The sequence below is a fragment of the Camelina sativa genome, chromosome 11 (genome assembly GCF_000633955.1).
Source record: "Camelina sativa cultivar DH55 chromosome 11, Cs, whole genome shotgun sequence".
NCBI lineage: Eukaryota > Viridiplantae > Streptophyta > Magnoliopsida > Brassicales > Brassicaceae > Camelina > Camelina sativa.
In genome coordinates, this window is record NC_025695.1 from 24,042,495 (window position 1) to 24,050,173 (window position 7,679).

A 7,679-nucleotide genomic window follows, 5' to 3' on the forward strand; every position below is an offset into this window, starting at 1 on the left:
TAGAGGCATGCTTTTGACGTGTGAGTTAACTAGAATAGCGACTGTGAATTTCTACAAGAAATACAAAGCTTTCATTTCATAGGTGAAAGTCTCTTTTTTGTTATTCGATGGGGTGTAATTGATGTCTTCTAAGGTACATACTATATTCTTTGGCTTAGAATGTTTTAAATTTTATTTGATTATAGCTTCCTAATCTGAATTCTAAGTGTTTCAGTACCTAATCTGAATTCTAAGTGTTGTATTTTTGAATGTCTAAAAAATTCTGAATATTTGTACAAACCGCTACTTGAAATCCAAATATGGATTACTCTCATCTTTATTTTGTAACTGAGATAACACATTATAATATTATTTTTTTGGAATTTGCTTACGTTTAAGAAAATTTTAAATTTACTTATTGAATTATAATATCTATTTACTACAGTTTAATTGTTTATTTATAAGACTTAATTAATATTTTACATTATGGCAAAGATAGCTTTTACACTCGTCCTCCCAATCATCTTCCTTGTTATATTATGCAAATACAAAAAGTTCTTGACAATCTAATAAAACATTATAGACTTTTTTTAAAAGATAAAACATTATATTTTAAAATGTCAATCATTACATATTAAATCAAAAAGCAGCATATCCTAAAATATCAAAATTATTTGTCTTAAAATCTTATTACTGCGCTTACTCGCGCGTACCTTCCTAGTAAATAGATAAATAATTACTCTTTTCTATTGTCTACATAGACACTTTTTCGTATCACCCTAATAATATTAGGGAAGTACATTTTTAAATAAACCTCATGAAATGTAAACATTTACATTAGAATACCATTATAAATATAGATTTTAAAGAACAAATTTATAATTGTCATTAAGAGTATATATGTCAAATATTATACACTACAATTTAATTACCCTTAATAAAAAAGGTATTAATAGTTTCAAAAAATGAATAAACAATACAATTAGAAAAAAAAAGATCTTGCATCTAACTTACCATATTAATTTGTTATTAATCATATTATACTTCACCTCTCATCTATATTTGATTCTACTTTTATGTAACAAAGAAATTATCACATTATCCATATAACATAAAAATATAATTTGTTCACATATATATATATATATGTCATGATTTAAACTTATAAAAATAAATATAAAGTGTTCAGTTCATGAATGAAAAATATTAATGGGTCAAAAATTCCATATCAAAATTGAAAATAACGGGTCAAAAACATTGAAGAGTACAAATATTTACTTAATATACGTCAAAATTTGTATATTTATATTCTGTTTCATACATTTTTTTACAGGTGGAAATGTCTAATTATATAAAGTAAGATGATTATTTAAAATAATATGAAAAATAATTACCATATCATAAATTATCACACACTAATTTGTTTTTTTTAAAATTAATATATTTAAAATATTTTACTTGATGAATTTTGTTTAATATTATGGCAATTTGGTTATATTATGGAATAAGTTATGCTAGTCGGCATGTTAAATATAAAGTGTTAAGATCATCTGGTGTGATTGTACAAATAAGGTTTGACGCATTTATATATTTGCAAATTTGATCTGACCGTTGATGTTCAGCAGGACAGCAAAGGAAACGTCACAACTGAAGGTAACATGCGGGTACGTTTCCTGGTGGGTCATTAAATAGTGAAGGTAGAGATCCTCATATGAGCTAGTGTGATCGCAATCCAAAGCAGGGCAAGAGCATTAAGAGAAGATGCATTCCTTTTCATGAGTTGATTCTTTTCCCATAAGAGGATCTTTCGGTGCAACCGAACGTGGTGTTTGGGCATGGAATAGCTATTGATTTAAGGGCACTCTCCATTGCTTTGCAACGAATGTGGCCAATAAGCAAAGCACAAGCAGGGCAGTTATTACTCAGTTTGGGACAGCAAGAAGAACAAGCCAAATGCCCATTATCACACTGTAACTAAGATGATGTTCTCTCCCTAAATAATTCTTCCAATATTTTCTGTTTTATAGTTCATGACATACAACTGCAAACATGAACATATCTTCCAAAACTTTACTAGAATACTCAAATCATCAAATGCTAGGAGGAATGCTATTAAAAGTTCCAAGTTCCAACTTCTTTCTTCTTTTCTATAAATGAAAATAGAATCTCTCTGATATACCGAATCGGATACCCATTCGGTTCGAGTTTGCTTCCGGTTCTTAGGGTATAGGAAGGGGTTGAGGATCCCTTGGGATATTTTGGTTATTCGGTTCCGACTAATACAAATACATTTATTTTATTGTGCTCAACATCATTATTCCATACTTAACCAATTACAACGATAAGAAGCATAATCAGACATATAGGCAAACAAAGATATTAGATAACCAAAATGCTCAAAATTTGATAGAAAGCAAAAACCGTGATAGAAATCAAACTTCACTTCGTTTTTTCCAACTCATGACTTAGGAATTAGTCATCTTATATTTGTGACATTGAAATGGAGTCCAAAACTTCGGTTCTCATTGGGATGATCTTTTGTTTCTACTGATCCCGTGAAGACCATTACAATAATTGAAAAAAGAACTGCTAGAGCAATGTACATCTTCATTCGAAGGAGAGAAAGCTTGGGGCTGAACAATTATAGCTCTGCTTATGAGCCTACTAAGTACAAAATCCAGTCTAAACTAAAACCTTGTTAACTAAAAAGCCGTAAAGCAACTTCTGATCTTAGCTAAGTCACTCTGTTACTTACATAAAGCAGCTTCTGATCTTAGTTCATCAGGTAAAAAACTTACATATTAACAAGTAACAACAATAAGTGTGTTTCGACAGCACAAAAAAAAAGGCCCTCCTAGTAATTAATTATATATCACCCGGCCAAGGCCAACCTTCTTACATTTCGATTCGACTTACACTTGAAAATATGTATACTTATTAAAGTGTATATGCATCTGTACACTTAAAAATATGTACGGACACAAAATATATATATAATATATTTAAAAATTATTATATAAAATTCATATCAAATTGTAAAAAAAATATATATATATATAATTTTTTGTATCTAATAAGTTTTCTAAAAAAGAATTATATTAACAATTATTTAAGAAATAAAAAAATAAGGAGAAACGGGAATATACAATGACATGAAGTGTAATTAAAAAGATTGTTAAATGGCAAAAAAGACTGAGAAAATAGAATAACAGTGATCAATGTGGTTTTTTCTAATTATAAATAGTGAATGTATCATCTTTCTAATTATGTTTGAAAAATATATAATTTTACCAATTAACTCAAAAAAAATTGGTTGAGTCATGTCTGTATATATATACTATATAATATTTCTCCGATGGATTCTTTGAAATTTTTATGCTCTATATGTTTTTTTCTTCCACCGTAAAACCCATTTAATTTATCATGTATTTTAAATTCCATCCGCATCATTTCCATATGTGTCGTCTAGGGCAACTAAATTTCACATAATTTTTGTCACCATAGCAACATATGTATGATTTTGTACAAATTCATATAAATTTGAATAATAAATTTGAATTAATATAGTAGTATAGTACTTAAGTATCATTAGCCATTCCCAATCTTAACCACTCTCTTATTCAATCGTGGCTCGAAAGCCTATTCACATCTTGACTAGAAAGTCTATGCATTTTAGCTCAAAAGACTAACCATATCATGACATTTAAAAAGTTTAGTTAAACTGAAGACAAAATTCATAGATGTCTTACAAAAACCCTTTAAATCATCTATCTTATTAAATAAAAATTTGAATATCTCATGAGAATTTAATGTCTTATAATTATAACTAACTGTAGATGATATACAAAATTATCTAACTGGTGGTCCGGTGGAAGTGGAATAAGTTAGGAGCTAGTTAATGAATGGTAGTATTCTTTTCATATGGGTAAGATGACAGCTTAAATCTGTTTGTAAAGAAAATAAAATATTCCTAAACTATGTAAAATAGCGGAAAAGAAACATGTGTACTAGGATCAAAGATGTGCCAAAAAAGATCTTGCTTCCAGTGTCCAATAAAAAGATCTTAATACCACCAAACCGTTAACAAAAAAATCTCATAATACTATATATACATAAATGTGTGGTACGTAGTAGGTCACATGTGATTCTATCTTCAAAGTCTTAACCTATGGACCATCAAGTTTCTTTGCCAACATCTACCACCACCGGTCTCTCGTTCAAGGTACATCGCCGGCAGCCGGAGCTAGTCACTCCGGCTAAACCAACGCCACGAGAGCTCAAGCCTCTCTCCGATATCGATGACCAACAAGGACTAAGATTTCAAATTCCATTTATATTTTTCTATAGACCTAATCTTACAAATAATCTTGACCCGGTCCAAGTGATAAAGAAAGCCCTAGCCGAGGCGCTGGTTTACTACTATCCTTTCGCTGGTAGGCTGCGGGAACTTTCGAAGCAGAAACTCGCTGTGGAATGTACCGGAGAAGGCGTTTTGTTCATCGAGGCTGAAGCTGACGTGGCTTACAGAGTTGGGGGAATATGATGCGCTTCTCCCTCCTTTCCCTTGCATAGAAGAGCTTCTTTTTGACGTGGAAGGTTAAACCGATGTGCTCAATACTCCATTGCTTCTGTTGCAGGTAAATTATTTATAAAAACAAAAACAAAAAATTCTTAAAAAATGTTGGTTTAATTATATTAAAACTTTTTTTTTTTTAAACATCTTTAAAAAGTTGGTTAAATTATATATTAAAACTTTTAAGGGACTGGCATACAGGTCACGCGCTTGAAATGCAGCGGATTTATATTTGCCATCCGTTTCAACCACACCATGACCGATGGAGCCGGCTTGTCGTTCTTTCTAAAGTCACTATGCGAGTTGGCGTGTGGGCTTCAGGAGCCCTCGGTTCCACCCGTATGGGACCCACATTTGTTGACTGTGAGTGCTTCCGAGGCAAGTGTGACCCACACGCACCGTGAGTACGAAGATCAGATAGAAATCAATGAGGTAGCGGCTGGAGAGCCTTTGGTAAGCCGGTCTTTCTTCTTTAGGGCGGAAGAGATCTCAGCCATACGGAGACTCCTTCCGCATGATCTCCGCAATACCTCATTTGAAGCGTTGTCGTCATTTTTATGGCGTTGTCGGACAATCGCGTTGAATCCTGACCCCAACACTGAGATGCGACTTATGTGCCTCATCAACTCTCGTTCCAAGCTTCTAAAGCCACCGCTATCGCCGGGTTACTATGGAAACGTGTTCGTCTTTCCCCCGGCAATAGCGACAGCAAAAGATCTTATGGAGAAACCTCTTGAGTTTGCTTTGAGGTTGATACAACAAACGAAATCCATTGTAACGGAGGACTACGTCCGCTCGGTAACAGCCCTAATGGCGACAAGAGGCCGGCCTATGTTTGTGATGGCGGGGAACTACATAATATCTGATTTGCGACATTTTGATTTGGGAAAAGTTGATTTTGGGCCGTGGGGTAAGCCGGTGTATGGTGGAAACGCTAATGCCGGTATCGCAGTTTTTCCGGGAGTGAGTTTCTATGTGCCGTTTGAGAATAAAAAAGGTGAGACAGGTACCGTTGTGGCGATTAGCTTGCCGGGACGGGCGATGGAGAGGTTCATAGCAGAGCTACATGGCGTGGTAAATGTGTTTTAAGAGATGAACCAAAAATCCTTAAGTCAATAAAAAAATCGTCAGGAAACAAATAAAATAACTAAAATAACAAACAAAATGTTAATTCTAAAACATTTTTCTTTAGGACCTTAAGTAAAACAAATAAGGTGTTGAAGTAATCGTTTGGTTTTTTAATTATTAATTAATTATGCCCATGTCGATGGATTGTTGAAATCCAATAGTATTTGCTCCTATTATTAACGCATTGTTTTCAGCGTAATCCCCATAGAAACTCTATTATGACTTATGAGTATATAATCTGCCCTTAAATTTTTTTTCCAAAATTTGATGACTTAAGCAAATGTCTCTTTTCTTCTAAGTTCTAATTAACTGAGGCACAGTCCTGGACTCGAGACGTTACATTATCGGTGAAATTATTGATCATCTAATTAACTATTGAGTTAAAGACACAAGATTTAAATGTTGAATAATGCATATTATACCAACAAGACATTATTCTTCAGCGGCTCCTATTGGTTTTGGTCTCATGGATAGGATCGTTACATTCTCAAGAGCTTATCTTCTATGATTAGAGTCCCTCCCAATTCATTTGGGGTTTTGCTTGGATCAAAATACGCTCATGCATGGAAAAATGTGTTGGTGTAACTCTGTTAGCTTTGTCAAATGGTGAAAGAAAAACATAAACTGGTGTGTTATGTGATATTTTCTTTTTATATATATCATACGCCACATGATAGACTATCTAAAACAAATTATGGGACATTGCTATCAACGACTAAAATACTCTTTGTCGTTTTTATAAAAAAATAAATATGTAGTATGGGGTTATCAACGACAACCCCATAAGACGCTTTTGTGTGAAGGAAAACAAATCAGGAAAGGTGTTGAAGAAAGATGGACCAAGGCAGATAGTGAAGGTTGAGAAAGCTGTGGCGTGGGGACTTCCTTTGGTGGTCCGGAGCTCCCCATCAGTTTAAAATAAATGAAAAGCAAGCAAACGTTTTGAATGAGGACACTTAATTACAAAGTAACTGAAAATTGTTAAGCTCTGGATCCCATTACACGATTGAAAGAAAACAAAACTAGAAGCAGAAACGTACACGACTACACGTTATAATTTACATTGTTGTCAGTCGTCAAGTTCCTTCCACTCCCATTGGAGTATTTTTTTTTTTTTTTTTTTTGATAATATATTTCTTTTTGTTATCACTATATATACCAGGACTCGGACCTTGTGATAGTCGCGGGAAAAAAACAAGTTAAATTAAATTTCAAATTTAGAATCATGTATTAAAAATCATTTAAAAATATATGCTAAATAATAAAACTAAAAATTATCTTAAAAGAAGAAAATAATAAGTAGGGCTAAAACTTCATAAATACTAAAAATATATATAATTTTGGTTTAAAAAATATAATCATCAAAATAAAAATTTATATATTAAAAAAATAATATGGGAAAAAAACTCAATTTTAGTTAAAAATTATTAAATGATAATTCATAATGAATCGAGGCAACTCTATTTGTATCAAAGAAAATTATGAAATAATTGGTATGTATTATAAGTATAAGATATTGTATTATAAATTATTGTCAAGAGTAACAAGCATCATAACAGTTAATGATATTTATATTACTCATAAACAAATATTATGACGAAATGATCCTAAGTGAGAATATCAAACGAACGATTATAATAAGGAAATATGATTTTCTGATAAAATAATTTTAAAAATAAAAAAAACAATCATCTTGAGTGAAATTTATCAACCAATAATTATAATAAAAATACACAACTTCTAAAAATAAATGATGAAATAGTTAAATCTTAAAAAACACATATTTTAAGAAAAGTCACGATAAATAAATATAACTGTATGTGACATAAATAAAGTTGATTAAATTTTTATATCACTATAATCATTTCTAAAATCTTTAGTTAGATTATAGAATAATTTTGAATATTGAATATTAAAATTCATATTATTTAGATTCAGCATGAACCAAAAAATTGGTGTCAGCAACAATGATTCATTGATTTATTAGTTATCTAAGAAG

The 7,679-nt window shown here is 31.6% G+C and overlaps 1 pseudogene; it reads left to right on the forward strand.

The window, feature by feature from the left end:
* Positions 4,109–5,867, forward strand: LOC104724153 (annotated as a pseudogene).